General features: G+C 37.6%; 1 long non-coding RNA gene across 1 annotated transcript; it reads right to left on the bottom strand.

The window, feature by feature from the left end:
• Positions 1-266: 266 nt before the first annotated feature.
• Positions 267-15,627, bottom strand: LOC140501426 (uncharacterized). Its single transcript, XR_011966178.1, has 3 exons — positions 15,568-15,627; positions 7,558-7,621; positions 267-478 (listed from the first exon to the last, which is right to left on the bottom strand). It is a non-coding gene; the product is annotated as an uncharacterized lncRNA (long non-coding RNA).
• Positions 15,628-18,397: the final 2,770 nt, after the last annotated feature.

Raw genomic sequence — 18,397 nt, 5'->3', positions numbered from 1 at the left:
TGAATGGTAAGATGTGATCTGCCTAAGATCACACAAGTAGTAAACAGAAGAGCTGGGGTTCAAATTCAAGTCTTTTTCCTTGAAAGTTAGTATTCTAACTTGTTCTGTTTCACAAAGAACCACGGAATCATAGATTTGGAGCTGGAAGGGCCCTTAGAGATCATCTTGTCCAATCCCTGTCATTATAAAAATGAGCAAATGAAGGCACAGAGAGATTATGACTTCTTATTTGGTTTATTCCCAGAGGGCAAAAGTCTCTGGGGGACCCAACTTGCCAACTCAAACAGAAGTTAGGAAATGTTGCGATTTCTTCTTCTTCTTCTTCTTCTTCTTCTTCTTCTTCTTCTTCTTCTTCTTCTTGTTTTTCTGGTCCTCCTCATCCTCCTCCTTGTTCTCCTCCTCTTTCTCTTCCTCCTCCTTCTTTTTCAAAAAGTTAGGACAATTTACTTTTGTCCCACATAGTTTTCATTTTTGATTTCTTGAAATAAAGTTGTGAAAAAATAGATTTTAAGAGTACCATTATACTTTTTTAAAATTTATTTATTTAACTTTTAATATTCATTTTCACAAAATTTTGGGTTCCAAATTTTCTCCCCATTTTCCCCCTCCCACACCCCAAAACAGCAAGCATTCTAATTGCCCCTATCACCAATCTGCCCTCTCTTCTATTATCCCTCCCTTCCCTTGTCCCCAACTTCTCTTTTGTCCTGTAGGGCCAGATAACTTTCTATACCCCATTACCTGTATTTCTTATTTCCTGGTTGCAAGAACAGTACTCGACAGTTGTTCCTATAACTTTGAGTTCCAACTTCTCTTCTTCCCTCCCTCCCCACCCATTCCCTTTGGAAGGCAAGCAATTCAATATAGGCCATGTCTGTGTAGTTTTGCAAATGAATTCCATAAAATTCATGTTGTGTGAGACTAACTATATTTCCCTCCATTCTATCCTGTCCCCCATTGCTTCTATTCTCTCTTTTGATGCTGTCCCTCCCCAAGAGTGTTGACTTCAAACTGTTCCCTCCTCCCATTTCCCTCCCTTCCATCATCCCCCCCCACACTGTTTATCCCCTTCTCCCCCACTTTCCTGTATTGTAAGATAGGTTTTCATACCAAAATGAGTGTGCATTTTATTCCTTCCTTTAGTCAAATGTGATGAGAGTAAACCATGTTTTTCTCTCACCTCCCCTCTTTTTCCCTCCACTAAAAAGTCTTTTTCCTGCCTCTTTTATGAGAGATAATTTGCCCCATTCCATTCCTCCCTTTCTCCTCCCCTCACTGCTTAATTTCATTTGTTTAAGATATGATCCCGTCCTATTCAATTCACTCTGTGCTGTGTGTGTGTGTGTGTGTGTGTGTGTGTGTGTGTGTGTGTGTAATCCCACCCCCTACACAGATACTGAGAAGTTTCAAGAGTTACAAATATTGTCTTTCCATGTAGGAATGTAAACAGTTCAACTTTAGTAAGTCCCTTATGATTTCTCAAGTCAAATTTTCTTTTCAGCTCTGGTCTTTTCATCAAGAATGCTTGAAAGTCCTCTATTTCATTGAAAGACCATTTTTTCCCCTGAAGTATTATACTCAGTTTTGCTGGGTAGGTGATTCTTGGTTTTAGTCCTAGTTCCTTTGACTTCTGGAATATCCTATTCCATGCCCTTAGATCCCTTAATGTAGAAGCTGCTAAATCTTGTGTTATCCTGATTGTATTTCCACAATACTTGAATTGTTTCTTTCTAGCTGCTTGCAATATTTTCTCCTTGACCTGGGAACTCTGGAATTTGGCCACAATGTTCCTAGGAGTTTCTCTTTTTGGATCTCTTTCCAGTGGTGATTAGTGGATATTTTCAATATTTATTTTGCCCTCTGGTTCTAGAATATCAGGGCAGTTTTCCTTGATAATTTCATGAAAGATGTGTAGGCTCTTTTTTTGATCATGGCTTTCAGGTAGTCCCATAATTTTTAAATTGTCTCTCCTGGATCTATTTTCCTGGTCAGTTGTTTTTCCAATGAGGTATTTCACATTATCTTCCATTTTTTCATTCTTTTGGTTTTGTTTTGTGATTTCTTGGTTTCTCATAAAGTCATTAGCCTCCATCTGTTCCATTCTAATTTTGAAAGAACTGTTTTCTTCAGTGAGCTTTTGAACCTCTTTTTCCATTTGGCTAATTCTGCTTTTGAAAACATTCTTCTCCTCATTGGCTTTTTGAACCTCTTTTGCCAATTGAGTTAGCCTATTTTTCAAGGTGTTATTTTCTTCAGCATGTTTTTGGGTCTCCTTTAGCAAGGTATCGACCTGCTTGTCATGCTTTTCTTGCATCTCTCTCATTTCTCTTCCCAGTTTTTCCTCCACCTCTCTAACTTGATTTTTGAAATCCTTTTTGAGCTCTTCCATGGCCTGAGCCCATTGAATATTTATTTTACCTGTTTGGGATACAGAAGCTTTGATTTCTATGTCTTTCCCTGATGGTAAACTTTGTTCTTCCTCATCTGAAAGCAAAGGAGGAGATATATGTTCACCAAGAAAGTAGCCTTGTATGGTCTTATTTTTTTTCCCTTTTCTGGGCATTTTCCCAGTAGGTTACTTGACTTCTGAGTGTCCTCTCCACCCCCATCTCACCTACAGATCCACCCAGCCTCCACCCAGCCAGCGCTTGGGGTCTGAGATTCAAATGCTGCTTCCCGGCCTTAGGGCTTTGGCAGGAGGGGCTGCTATTCAGTGTGAGATTAAGTTCAGGTGCTCAGGTAGGGGCAGGACCACCACAAGGGGCTCAGTTCCCTCAGGGGGTTTATGTGGAGACCTTCAACAATGGATCCAAGCTCCTGCCTGCTCTGGGATCCCCTGTCTGTTGCTGCCTCCGCTGCTGTTTCACCAGGGGGCCTGAGTTATGGGGGCACCCCACGCCCCTCTCCACGAACTGAAAAGCCCCTCTCCATGAACTGAAAAGCCCCTCTCACTGACCTTTGCCACCTGTGGGTGGAGGGACCTGCTTGGCTGCTGGAGATTGTGTTCCTGAAACCTGCTCAGATCTGCTCCTCTCGGTGCCATGCAGCTGAGGCAGGGCTGGGCTCTGCTCCGGGTCTGGTGCATGACGGACCTTTTGGGTCAGTTTTTCAGGTCTCTCTGGAACAGAAATCTCCTCCACTCCATTGTTCTGCGGCTTCCACTGCTCTAGAATTTGTTGGGAGTTCTTCTTTACAGGTATTTTATGGGCTGTGGGTTTGGAGCTAGCATATGTGTATCTTTCTACTCCGCCATCTTGGCTCCTCCCCCCCATTATAGTTTAAATGGAGGTAATTGAGTATGCCTTTAAACCTAAATCATTCTGGCTTTCATTGAATGACCAATAATAGGCCCAGTCCAAGCCTCTGCAGCTCATTGTATAGATTTGGATGACTTACAAAGAGTGCAAATAGCAATTGTTTTCTCTTCTGGTCAAAAACTCTAAGGGTCTTCCCCTCACAGACTGATATCTTAGGGATGACAAATTGAGCCATCTTTTATCTCAGATCTTACCTAGTCATTAGTCACTGAATGGGAATGGCCTCAAACAAACTAAGACCTGGGAAAGACCTTAATTTAGAAAGGCCAAGGTCACCTTCTGCATTTGGGCCATTGCCAGTCACTGACCTTTTTCTTGCCGCTGAACTCTAATGACTTTGGAGGAGAGAGTGAGGCTGATGACTTTATGCAGCTCTACCTCACTCAAATCGAATTCACGTGCAAGTCAAGACATCACCCTTGTGATATCATTGGTCCTTTTCAAGAACACAGGACAAACAACAGCTATGAAAGAGGACAGAATTAGGAATCAGTAGAAATTGCAAGGAATGCCATTGAGGCTCAGTGTTAGGAAAATCTTTCTGACAATTAGAGCTTTCCAAAAATTATAATGGGCTTCATTAGAGGTGGTAGATTCCTCATCACTGGAAGTCTTCAGGAAAAATCTGGTGTGTTATAATGGGGTTTACTTCTGAGTAAATTGCAGAGGTCCCCTCCAACTCAAATTCTCTGATTCTGTAATTCTATCCACTATACCAAACTTATTCTTTTGATAATATGGTTTGATGAAACAATAGCACTTTCTGGTTTTTTCACCACAATCTCTTGGATCATTGTGGTTTTATAGGCCTGACCTACTTATCACTGTAATATTAGTAGAAAGACAACTGATTCAAATTATATGATGTCATCCTTATTTGCTGGGAGTCCTTCTGCTCAGCATGATATCTCTCAGGGAAGGACAGCGTCCTCAATTCACAGGATCTCTTGTGACCAGGCATTAGTACAGTTGGATGATTCTCTCTGCTACTTCTTTCTCCAGCAGTGCTATTGTAGAAAATCCTGTTCAAGCTTTGGCAGCCTGCTGTGGTTCATCTGAATGCTCTCCAGCACTGGCAGCTTCTGTTCTTTTTCAAGGCAATATTCTCGAAGCCTCTTGGATGCACTGTGCAGGGATGCTTCCTGTACGTGCCTTTTTCTTGTGCATAGGACATGCTTTGCAAACTACTTTAGAAGATTAAATCTTTGAAACCTGATATTTTTACTCCAGAAAGATGGCAAATTACAGAAGTTAAAACTTGGAAGTGATCTCAGTGTTCATCTCATCCAATTCATTCATGAAAGCAATTTTCACTGTAACTTACCTACTAAGTGATCATCCAGTATCTGATTTAAGAACTCCAATCAGAAGGAACTCTTACTCATGTTAGGTCCTCTGGAACTTCTTGTTTGTTAACTAAAAATTTTGTTTGTGTATAGCAATTATGTATAGGCAATTATGTATAGGCACTTGAGGCCTAGTGTTTCATTACTGACTTCTTTTTTAGATTTTTGTTTCCTATGACTTTGTGAGTATTCTACCAACTATTTTTCTTTATTCTTTGTGGTTACACTTCATTATACTTAACTTGGGGAGAGTGTGTGTATGTATGTGTGTGTATATAAATGTACTCACACACATATACACATAAGACCTTCTCTCCCCTATCCTTTTTGTTTTCGTTTAATGCTCTTTTGATTATATTTTTGAGACACCTAGCAAATACATTCTTACCATTATTTTTCAGGATAGTAAATCTTTGTCCAAGAATCTGTCAATCCTGTATTGTAAGCTATAGTCTAGACATACACATTCTATTCTCAGATGCCACATTCTTAGCTGACTGTTCACCTTTCAAATTATTTTTTTCTCTTGTTTATCCTGTCTTCAATGAATAAAAGTGATGAAAATACAACATGCTTCCTCATAATCTTCAGTTTCTTGACAAAGTTATCATATCATGTCCAGAACTGTCATTGCCATATTACAAAGATACAATATAGCTCAAGGACATCCATTCAACAAGCATTTATTTAATATCTACTCTGTGTCCAGAGTAATTTAAGTCTTTCCCCACCTACAATGTGACCCAGTGGGAAGATTTCTCTTTCTTGTTTCTCAGAGAAAGGAGATGCACTTCCACGTTGCATGAATATATTGAGTATAAGTTTAAGCCTTTGAGGTGATTCTATTACCCAACCAACCCCCAGTTATAGACTAATCATCTTTTGAGGCTGGTCAAGCTCCTGGAGATCATGAAGAGAACTATGGTTATAATTTTAACTAATTTATATTATCATTACATTAATTATTTTGCCATAAGCAATGCAGCTTACTGGATAGAGTACTGGGTTTGGAATCATAAAGACTGGCATTCAAATTCTGTTTGTCACACTTATTTGCTATGAGACCCAGGTAAATTACATAACCTTTGTGTGCATCTACTTAGGAATTGTCTAGAGGTCACTTGCTACCTGTGTGACATTGGCCTAGACATTTAAACTCTTGGGGCCTCAGTTTTCTCTCCTGCAAAATAAAGGTATTGAACTAGTTTGTCTCTGGGTTTCTTTTTTGCTCTAAATCTGTGATCCTATAATCCTATGTGAGATGTGTGCTGATGAAGGGAGTTCCCTGAAGTGACAAATGTTCTCTAAAATATATTTCATTTTTGGTGATATTTACTGCAGGATCAATATTTTTAGCACATATCATTTCATCAGTATTTGTGCTTCTTTGACTTAATGAGATGATAAGCTTCTCAAAGTGACAGAATTTTTCATATGGTCTTTCTACTACTTATCTAACCACTCCTTTTCTGTCTCCATTGCTGGATCATCTTGCCCTTGAAATTAGAGGTATAGTAAAGAGGTCCTCTTTTCTATCGCTATTTCTGTCTTTATTCTCTCTCTCTCTCCATATGTATGGTATATACGTATGTGTGTATACATACGTATATACATATACACACATACATACACACACATAGTTTTATACCAACAATTACCTATTGAATATTTCAGACAAAATTTCCTATAGGCATTTCAAACTCCAAAAAGACATAATAAAATTAATGAGAATGAGGATGGTACTAAGCAATTTTCTGAAACAATAAATTGCAGAGAAGATACCAGTCTGAAATGGTAGAAATTTCTTTCTCTGAGAATGCCATACTCCAATGAAATCATGGGTCCAATCTCTCTCCATAGTAAAACACTTCCCAGTTTCTTATTCTATTCAATCATGAGGTAAATAAAGTCTAAAGAAGCAGCTAGAAAGCCAGATGTTACAAAAAGTACAAATAGCATTCTCTAGCAATTATACTACAGGACAGCAATATTTTCTTATTCCATAACATATAAATGTGATCTTGAGTTCTCTCTAGAATTAAATGATCAAGGGGGAAGCACTTTTATTTTCATATTATGTGCAGAAATATAAGCTTTTATGTTCTGTCCTAAGTGATGGGCACATTTGAAATCATGTTTATTATATCTTAAGGTCGATTTGCAGTGTATGGGCTATTTAGGGAAGACTAGAAGACTAGTACTTCTAGTAGGAGGACTTACTGAGCCCTTTTCAGGGTTGCTCATTCATCTTTGGTGTCTACCTTCACTTAATACTCAACCCATGGCTCCAAGAAGCTGTAGCATGTATAATGGTCACACTCCGGTAAAACTGTATTGGCAGATGGGCAAAAATATATTGAGGGTAACCAACAGGCCTCAAACGCATTAGTGAGTTAGGGGTATGTCTCCACCAAGCATGTGAAGACTTTACCCAGAGAAATGAGCAGATGAGAACAATTTGTTCCAACTGCAATGAAGGCAGCTAAAGCAACTTTGAAGTGCTTAGAGCTTGGTTAGACATCAAAGATGCCAAGATTATCCACCGCATTGCAGACCATTGCCAGTCATCCTGAGTTACATCTTGCCACTGGACTTCGATGACTCTAGAAGAAAGACTGAGGCTGACTCTGTGCAACTCCACCTCATTTAAATCCAGTTCATGAGGGAGTCAAGATATCACCCCCCTGATGTCTTTGGTCCTCTTTGAAATGAAAGACTAACAACAAGGCCAATTTAAGACTTTCAACACAGTTACTTCTAACTTATGTTGATGGAAATTTACAACCCCCAATTCATAGCTCAAATTTTAAAAGACTTCGTTGGCTCTATCATCATTTCTTTATTTCACACCCTTCTTTCCCTCTCTTCCATGACACTGTTCATTCACCACTTACCTTAAATGGGACCTTTATTATTCATGTTCTCCAATCCTTTTTCTCTTTATTTTGATGAAAGATCCTGGACAACGAAAAAATATAGAATTAGAAAAAAATGAACAACCGACAGCTGTTCAGACATTAGGAGGGGGAAAAACAGCATGGAAAGGAACTGGACGAGCTGGTACTTCTATGGCACTGAGCTTGATGGTACATTTAGTTTCTTCATGTAGAGGCCCCCTGCTGGGTGTTAAGATGTTCACTCCTAGAATGGGGGAAGAGGAAGCATGTGGCAAATGGAAATACATATGGTTCACTAAATCACAATTGGCACTGATTAAAATGCTGCAAAATCACCATAATTACCTTGAAGTGTAAATAAAAAGTTGGACCAAATACAAACTCTCAGAATGCCAGAATAGGCATATGTACAGTGGATAAAACAGGTATTTCATTGATACTTTCCATTCTGAATTTGGACATCACTCTATTTTGCTTTTACCCTTAAATGACTACTGAATGTATCATCAGGACATAGATGTGAGGAGTTCTAAAGATTATTTGGCCCAACATTCCCCTTTCATAGATGAGAAAAATGAGGCTAGAAAACCATCAGATAGCAAATTTTGGGGTGGAAAGGAACTTCAATGTCTTCTTGTTCAACCCTCCTTCCCTTTTTAGAGTTAATGAAACTGAGGCCTGGAGAGGTTAAGTGATGTGCCAAGACTGCACAATTAGTAAATGAAAGAGCTGGAATTTGAATTCAGGTCTTCTGAATCCAAATCCAGCACTGTAACCACAACTGTCTAAAGTTACACAGAGAGAATAATAAAATTATAAAATTTCAGAATGGTAAGAGAATTCAGAGCCCACGTAGTCCAATTCATGCCCTTAAAGCGATGGGAATGAGATTTGAATTCCTACAAGGAGAAGACCATGTCTTTGGGATCTGGACCCCAAAAAGGAAAAAGCCTCTGGACTTTCCCACACAGCCCAGATCCCTGGCATTCGCCTGAGGCATTGTCCATTCCAATAATCCTTTCAATTGTCCTTTCACTGTGGCCCCTGGCCCAGTCCAACCCTGTCTCTAACCTAGCCCAGCCTTTCATTGCTGTTTACCTCTGGACCACCACAGGCTACTTCCTACCCCTTAATCCCATGGAAGCCCCTTCTCTATTACCTCCAGATAACCCCAGGTTATTTGCCACTTCTAGATCCCAGCCAAATGTTCTCACAATCTTTTTTCCTATAAAAAAAGTCAACTTTGTCCTTACCAAATATACAAACTTACTATTAATATTTTCCACCCCAATCAGTGTTTTAATAAACTGCTTGGGCTTAAAGAAGGTTTGAGTAGTCAAATTCTTTCAAGGCAGACCTGTACCCTTTGTTCTTGCATTTTGGGGGGGTTCCCAAGACCCCTAGGTTGCAACAAAAGAATATCAACTAAAGTATACTTATTAAGTGATCACTTAACCTTTGCTTGGAGACTTCCTTGGAGGAAACTCCCACGCTGTCCCAAAATGAGGCCTTCTACTTATGGAGAGTTGTAAGGCAGGAAGTTTTTCTTGACCCCAAGAATAAACATATCCCTTTGCAACTTATTCCCTCTGGAGCCAAATAAAAAAAGTCAAATCCCTCTTTAAGATGACAGTTTTTCAAGTACTCTGTCTTTTCTTGTCCGGGCTAACCATCTGCACTTCCTTCAGTCAATACATATATGACAAAAAGTGGCAGAGATCTTACTTAAATACATTTCCTCTGAGATAGCATCCACCTACATGGCTAGGTGACTGAATGGAAAGAGTGTTGGAGTCAGGAAAACCTGAGTTCAAATCTGGCCTCAGACATTTACTAGCTGGGTAACTGTGGGCAAGTCAAGAGCAGGAGGTGTTAACATTCTCCATGTCCTCCAAATCATGGTTTCTCTTTGCATTGATCATAATTCTTATGTCTTTCAAAGTGGTTTGTCTTTACAATGATGCTTAGTGTACACATTGTTCTCCTGATTTTGCTCACTTCACTTCGTAGCACTTCCTACATCTTCCCAGATTTCTCTGAAACTATTACTTTTCTGATGTTTTTTTTTGTTCAGTTTGTTTTTCTTAATTATTTATTTTTTCAAATAATAAAAATTCACCTCCACTACCTCTCACCTACCCTCAACATTAAAAAAGAAAAACAAAACCCTTTTAACCAATATGCATAGTCAAGCAAAGCAAATCCCCACTTTGTCTATGTCCCAAAATTTATGATTCAGTCTGCACCCTGAGTCTATCATCTCTCTGTTAGTAGCATGTTTCATCATGAGTCCTCTGGAATCACAACTGGTCATTAAGTTTTTCAGAGTTGCTTGTCTTTACAAGGTTGTTGCTATTGTATTAATTATTCTGGTTCTGCTCACTTTCTGCATCAGTTCATACACATCTTCTTAGGTTTCTCTTGAATTATCTCCTTTATCAAGTCTTATAGCACAGCAACATTCTATCACATTCATATACTATAATTTGTGCAGCCATTCCTATATTGATAGATGTACTCTTGGTTTCTAGTTCTTTGGTACCACAAAAAAGCTACAATAAGTATTTTTATATGTATTTTTAAAAACTTAATAAGCATTATTAATGTAATGTAATGAAGTAAGTGCCTACTACATGCTAAGCACATTGCAAATATTTTCATATTTTATTCTCACAGCAATCCTGGTATTTTAAAGACTAAAATGAGACAGATTCAGGTTAAGTGAAGCCTCGGTCCCACAGCTAATATCTGAGCCTAGATATGTAATCAAGTTTTCCAGACTCCAAATCCAAGATTAGCTGCCTCTAAGGTCTCTTAGAGGTCTTATGGGTCTCTTTCCTCTTTCTTTGACCCGTTTAAGACAGTCCCAGTAACTGTATCCCAAAGAGATCATAAAAGTGGGAAAGCGTTCCACATGTACAAAAATATTTATAGCAGTTCTCTTTGTGGTGGCCAAAAAGTGGAAATCAAGAGGATGCCAATCAATTGAGAAATGGCTGAACAAGTTGTGGTGTATGAATGTAATGGAATACTATTGTGCTATGATGAATGATGAACAGGAAGACTTCAGAGAAGCCTGGAAGGACTTATATGAACTGATGCTGAGTGAAAGGAGCAGAACCAGAAGAATTTTGCACATAGCAACAACCACAGTGTGTGAATTTTTCTGATAGACTTAGTCCTTCACAGCAATGCAAGGACAAAAAAAATTTTCAATGAACTCTTGAGGCAAAACACCTTTCATATCTAGAGAAAGAACTATGGAATTGGATCAGAGAATGAAGCAGACCATTTTTTCTTGTGTTATGTTTGTTTAGGTTTGTTTTATGGTTTCTCCCATTCATTTTAATTCTTCTATGCAACATGACTATGGTGAAAATGTGTTTAATAGGAATGTATGTGTAGAACCTATATAAGATTGCACACTGTCTCAGGGAGGGAGTGAAGAGAGAAGGGAAAAAAATCTAAGATATGTGGAAGTGATTGTAGAAAAGTGAAAACAAATAAAATAATTTTTTAAAAAAAGATATAGTCCCAGTAGCGATATCTCCAGGTAGGAAAAAGTGTTACCCAAAAGTATGCAAAATTTAAGGACCTAAAACAATTCCAAAAGACTCATGATGGAAAATGTCATCCACATTTAGATTAACTATGGAATCTGAATGGAGAGTGAAGCTGGCTATTTTCTTTTTTTATTTTGTTTTGTTTTCTTTCTCATGGTTTCTCCCATTTGTTGTAATTCTTCTATGCAACATGACTAATGTGAAAAAAATATTTAATAGAAATGAATGTGTAGAGCTTAAATCAGATTGCATGCTATTTTGGGGAGGGAGGGAAGTGGGAGAGGGAGAAAATTTAAAACTTGTGGAAGTGAATGCTGAAAACTAAAAATAAATAAACTAATAAAACAGGATGAAAAATGTAATGACTTTTGGTCATTGTGGGCAAGTTTCCAAATAGCTTTCCAGAATGGTTAAGCAATCTAATGGTTCATTAGTGTGTATTTTCCCCATAGCACCTCCAACAATTATAATCTTTCTTTTTTTGTCATTGATCTTAAACTTTTACTCTTCCAAATGAATTTCATTAACAATTTTTTGTGACTTTATAAAAAAATCCTGTGGTAATATGGCACTAAATATACATGATAAATTAAACAGTATTATCATTTGATTATATTGGCATGGCCTGATCATGAGCAATTCATATTTTTTTACTGTTATTTAGGTTTGTCTTTTGTTAGAAACACACTTGACATGCAAAAAAGTATCAAGGAAAATTTATTACAGCAGAGTTCAGAGGAATTGAACACTTTGGCCAAAGCTGACTCCACACCTCTTCAGGAGGAGGGAGTCCATTCTACATTCATTCATGAATGGGTAGCTCCTAAGAAAGGCTACAGGAAGATTACAGTTTGTTCAGACCAATGCAAGCCCTTTTATACTGTTCTGGATTTTAGACTTCCTGCCACTCCATCCATTGGTCATGTTACTTCATGTTCTCCTCTCTAACAGGCTTCCCCTAAAACAGCTCATCAAGCCTGCGCACAAGTTTCTGACCTTTAATCTGGCCATACTAGGTCACAACTCTGATTAATTATCATCACTCAAAGATGGAAAGTTTTTTACCCATGGAAACAGAACTCTTTCCTTGTTTCTCACAAACTCTGCCCTTTTTTCTTTATTAAAATTTATGTTTCCACATTTAAATACAATCAGTATCTCCTCACTTTCTTTCCCCTATGAATTCTTCCTTTCATCTATCACCCATTTATATGGGAAGGGAGCAAAGTTGACTGAAGCATTGACAAATTACAAGGCAGTAGTCCCCCGGTTCTAAGTACAGATTCAGAGACTCAAAAGAGAAAGAAAAATCAATGAATTGTACTTTTAGAAGTTCCATCTCCTACAGAAATCTGGGGAGGAACATCATCTGAAGCATTTTTATGGTCTGGATGCTCATTCAAGCTGTCTTCAGCACAGCATCTCAGCATCTTTGTCCCTTTATCTTCTTGTAGAAATCCAGATTGCTACTCTCCTACAAAACTGACCTTGATACAATTTTAGATTACTATTCCTAAGCCTTATACCCTTATCATTCTTATGAAATCAAAATTGGAATTTTGGCCAATTGTCATGTTTAAGAAATTCACATTAGAACCCAATTTTTACATTTTACATTAATTCACTTCCTCCATCAGGAAGATAAGATTTTGCTAAGAAATTAATAACAGGTCCCAGTACATACATAAATACAATAAGTAATCATTTTTATCATGTTATTATTGATATCACATCATCAAACAATTCTAACTTCTGGTCATGTGAAGTTCCTTTTAAAGAATTTACAAGATAGATACAAATCTTCTTCTTTTAACATTGACCAACTGAGACAAAAATAATATTCACTATGTATGCTAACTTCACAAGCCCATGACCTGATTGCCTCCATACTACTACTAAGAACTAAAAGACCCTAACTTATTGTTGTGGGTCTAAAATCCTAAGCCAAATAGCTTAATTTTAGACATATTTTAACCTCAGATGTTCCCCTACCAACAATCTATTATTTAATAGATCTGGTATTATGCTCACAAAACTTTTAATTACAGGAATTTTCCATTAAGAGTAGGGACATAGCTGGAGCAAGGGAACATTTCCCTCACTTCACACCATTTCCAAGCAGGAATAGACTGTCAACTGTCATCTTAGCCAGGCTTAAAGTTTGTCAGGTGTCAGTGGGGAAATTGAATCAGGAGAATCCTACCTCAGTTCAGATGGAACAGTTGTTCTCATAAATTTCCCATGAGATCAGCCGTTTGCAGTTCATACCAGCACCTCACAAGCTCACTGGCATCATGGATCAGTGGCTCAGACAGCCTTTCTTACTATCCACACTTGGAGTTAGACTCAGAAGAAGAGTCAATTAATAATCCCATAAAATTTTAAAATAGCAAGCTCCAATAATCAGTTTCAGATATGACTATAATTTCACATTGACTGAGAAACATCCTTAAAGCAAGTCTTAAGTAGCTTGCAAAGCTTTCTATACTTGTTCTGGTAACAATCATAAAATCAAATTTACCTTTAAGATCATGTTATTGCTCTAATAGATTTACATCTGTTTCTCAAGCTTCTCTATCCCTTTCTAACCATTCTCATTCTAAAAGAATGAAATACACATATGATAAGTTCAAATACTAACTTCAACTTATGTTCATGAAATGAATTCAAATCAAAACAGAAACATTTAATTTTTCCATCAATGCAAAATATTACCAGAGGCTACCTGCCTCTAAGAAACTTAGGCTGAAATGCTTTCCCTCCAACTGAAGGTGTCTCTGATTTAGTCTCAGTAATTTAATTCAGTCAATTGTATTAATACTCAATTGCTTTTACATCACTTTGAAACCTACACGGACCTCATGTTTTCATCCCATTTGTCTAAAGAGCCCTAGAAAACCTCACCTTGACAGCTCCTTGGATTTCTCCACTTGATCTGGCTCTCTAGAGGCCTATAAGCTTTTCCTATCCCTACGCCCAAATCCCAGTTCCATTTTCCTACTTAATTCTATCAATCCAAATCTCCAGGCTACTGACTACTCCCATCAAGACCATCCCTAGGACCCCCAGAGTACCTAGGGCCACCCCTGGAAAAGACTATCCTATTTCAGGGATTTTAATCTTTCATGAGACTACACAAGAGTATCAATTTAGCCAGACTCAGAAATAGCAAGGTGGGAAAACATTCCTTTGCAGAGGAACACAAGGAGGATGCTGAGCCAGAAGGATCCCATTCCAGGCTGAGGACAGGATTTTCCCCCGAGGAAAACTTCTGCTGTGACTGTCACATTCTTCTCTGAATAGCAGAACACAATTAGTAATGTGGCTTTTACATCAGATGGGAGGTTTCACTAATCAAAAATTTTACCAGGACTTACATTTTAGATCTTAAATTTGTCCTAAAAGATGAAGCATGGAGTACATGCAGCACAGCCCAGGAAGCACAGAGTGCATGCAGTGCATCCCCGGAAGCAGGAAGCGCAGTCTGATGTGGCAGGGACAGGACCCTGAACAGACTTCAGGGAGCCACTGGCAGCACCAGTTCTAAGATTGCTCAACCCACAAACAGCTTCAAAGTCAGTGGGAGGGCCCCTTTACCCAGGAGAGGGGAGCTCAGTCTGGACCCCCAGCAGCAGCAGCTTCCTTTTTTGAAGCCCTTCATTTAGAGCCCCTGGGAGAATTGAGCAGCTGATCTGAATCTCAGCCCTGAGCTCAGCCCTGAAAAAGAACTTAAAAGTCAAGTAACTGGCTGGGAAAATGCCCAAAAAAGGGAAAAAGAATAAGACAATAGAAGGTTACTTTCTTGGTGAGCAGGTATTTCCTGCCATCCTTTCAGATAAGGAGGAACAATTTAGGTCTTCAGAGACCTAAAAGTCAAGACTTCTGCAGGAAAAGCCTCCAAAATAAATATGCAATGGTCTCAGGTCATGGAAGAGCTCAAAAAGGATTTTGAAAATCAAGTAAGAGAGGTGGAGGAAAAATTGGAAAGAGAAATGAGAGCAATGCAAGAAAACCATGAAAAGCAAGTCAACAGCTTGCTAAAGGAGACCCAAAGAAATGCTAAAGAAATTAACACCTTAAAAAATAGACTAATTCAAATGGCAAAAGAGGCCCCAGAATCCAAAAAGCCAATTAAAGAGTGCTTTAAAGAGCAGAATTAGCCAAATTGAAAAGAAGATTCAAAAGCTCACTGAAGAAAATAGTTCTTTAAAAATTAGAATGGAACAGATGTAAGTTAATGACTTTATGAGAAACTATGAAATTACAAAACAAAACCAAAAGAATGAAAAAATAGAAGATAATGTGAAATGTCTCATTGGAAAAACAACTGACCTGGAGAATAGACTCAGGAGAGACAATTTAAAAATTATGGGACTACCTGAAAACCAAAATAAAAAAAAGAACCTAGACATCATCTTTCATGAAATTATCAAGGAAAACTGACCTGATATTCAAGAACCAGAGGGAAAAATAAATATTGAAAGAATCCACCAATCACCTCCTGAAAGAGATACAAAAAGAGAAACTCTTAGGAATATTGTAGCCAAATTTCAGAGTTCCCAGGTCAAGGAGAAAATATTGCAAGCAGCTAGAAAAAAACAATTTGAGTATTGTGGAAATACAATCAGGATAACACAGGATCTGGCAGCTTCTATATTAAGGGATCAAAGGGCTTGAAATATGATATTCCAGAAGTCAAAGGAACTAGAATTAAAACCAAGAATCACCTACCAAGAAAAACTGAGTATAATACTTCAGAGGAAAAAATGGTCATTCAATGATATAGAGGACTTTCAAGCATTCTTGATGAAAAGAACAGACCTGAAAAGAAAATCTGCCTTTCAAACACAAGAATCAAGAGAAGTATGAAAAGGTAAACAGGAAAGAAAAATCATAAAGGACTTTCTAAAGTTGAACTGTTTAGATTACTACATGGAAAGACAATATTTGTAACTCTTGAGACTTCTCTCAGTATTTGAGTAGTTGGAGGGGTTATACACACACACACACACACACACACACACACACACACACACACATATATATATATATATATATATATATATATATATAGAGAGAGAGAGAGAGAGAGAGAGAGAGAGAGAGAGAGAGAGCACAGGATGAGTTGATTAAGAAGGGATGATATCTAAAAAAATAAAATTAAGGGGTGAGAGAGAAATATATTGGGAGGAGAAAGGGAAAAATGGAATGAGGCAAATTATCTCTTGTAAAAGAGGTAAGAAGCTTATTCAATAGAAGAGAAAAGGGAGGAGGTAAGAGGGGAAAAGTGAAGCTTACTCTCTTCACATTTGGCCTAAGGAGGGTATAACATGCTCACTCAATTTGGTATGAAAATCTGTCTGACACTACAGGAAAGTAGGGGAGAAGGGGACAAGTTGGGTGAGGGGGATGATAGAAGGGAGGGCAAATGGGAGAAGGGAGTAATTAGAAGTAGGCGGAAGAAGAAGGTCAAAAGAGAGAATAGAATAAATGGGGGAAAGGATAGGATAGAGGGAAATACAGTGTTAGTCTTACACAACATGACTATTATGGAAGTTTCTTGCAAAACTACACATATATAGCCTATATTGAATTGCTTGCCTTCTCAGTGGAGATGGGTGGGGAGGGAGGAAGGGAAAGATGTTGGAGCTCAAAGTATTAGGAACAAATGTTGAGAAATGTTTTTGCATACAACTGGGAAATAAGAAGTGCAGACAATGGGGTACAGAAATCTATCTTGCCCTACAAGAAGAGAGAAGATGAGGATAAGGGAAGGGAGGGGTGTGATAAAAGGGAGGGCATACTGAGGGAAGGGATAATCAGAATGCAAGACGTTATGGGGTGGGGGAGGGGACAGATGGGGAGAAAATTTGGAACTCAAAATTTTGTGGAAATGAAAGTTGGAAACTAAAAATTAATAAATAAACATTTAAAATTAAAAAAAAAATTGTCCTAAAAGCCAATCCCTAGAGATCATTTACCACTAAAACAAGTTCCTTGTTTAGGAACTCCATATACAAAATGTTTACACTTTAGATAGAGACTGCAACTTTAACAAAGCAAGTTCATCCAAGTCTGAGGCACCACTCCTTTCTATCTTCAGATGCTATAGCCACTTGGGTGATGCTTTCAGGCTTTTCTAGACCTAGGGGCCCAGGATGAGGCTGGTGCCCCTCCTTTTCTTCAACGCTAGGAAAGCATTAACATCTTTTTTTTTTCTTTTCCCAGATGCTATCCAGCTCTGAGTTCAGATTAGATCTTAAGAAGTTCTTCTCTAATAATGACTGGACTTTGAAGGTGAATGAGGATATAGCCATGAGGTTGTTTGTCTTAAATTTATCACAGAACTTCCTGGAATCATAGCATTCCTGGTCTCCCTTTCTCTTATCCTTTATCTTCCAACCCCCATAAAACTTCCATATAACAAGTTAGCTTACAAATATAAATTTCGCAGGCTTTCCAAAAATCATACAAAATATTTTACAAAACATTTCTTCATATAAAAAAATTTCCATTTCTTAAAAACAATTTATAATTTATTAGAAAACCCTCTTGAACCTAATTGACAAACATTACAAGAGATCTAAAGCCAAGATCTTTGCTTAATTACCAAATTTCCTTTCACAAACAAACTTTTGTAAATGCTTGATTCTTTCAAAAACAATTTTAGTTAAAACTTCCTTCTTAATAGCAGAAATAAACTTTTCTACATTTCTAATACATCCTTTGATGAAACAGGCTTGAAAATCAAACACACACACAGATATTTCAAGGATTCTCATTTTGTCAATAGAAATTCTATAACACAGAAATTCTTACACAGAATTCATAACTCATTCATCATTGTCTTTTTTTTTAACAATGCAATTCCTAATATAACATTTAGATAAATTACTTTTTTCAACAATGTATCTTACTACATATTTAAAACTTGAAGCAATCCATTATCCATTCAGGTGAATTTATTCCCACATCACTTTGCACAGAAATTTATCTCTTTACCACCACGTGGACACACACTATCACCCAAAATGCTGCATCCACATTTTCATAGGAGCCAAGATTTCAAATGAGAAATCTACAATCATAAAACAAACATCAGCATTATCACTGCCTATTTGTAACGAAATATAGGTTTCAAATTATCAAATTTCTCTCACATCCTTTTAAAATGCCAATCTATATATAACAAAAGTCAAATTTGCAAATTGTGTAATAATTGTGTTGGATTAATTATATATAATTATTATAATAAATATATAAAAATTATATAT

This window comes from Notamacropus eugenii, chromosome 4 (assembly GCF_028372415.1).
Source record: "Notamacropus eugenii isolate mMacEug1 chromosome 4, mMacEug1.pri_v2, whole genome shotgun sequence".
Taxonomy (NCBI): domain Eukaryota; kingdom Metazoa; phylum Chordata; class Mammalia; order Diprotodontia; family Macropodidae; genus Notamacropus; species Notamacropus eugenii.
Note: the sequence above shows the minus strand (reverse complement) of the source record. Positions and strands in the feature narration are given on the sequence as shown.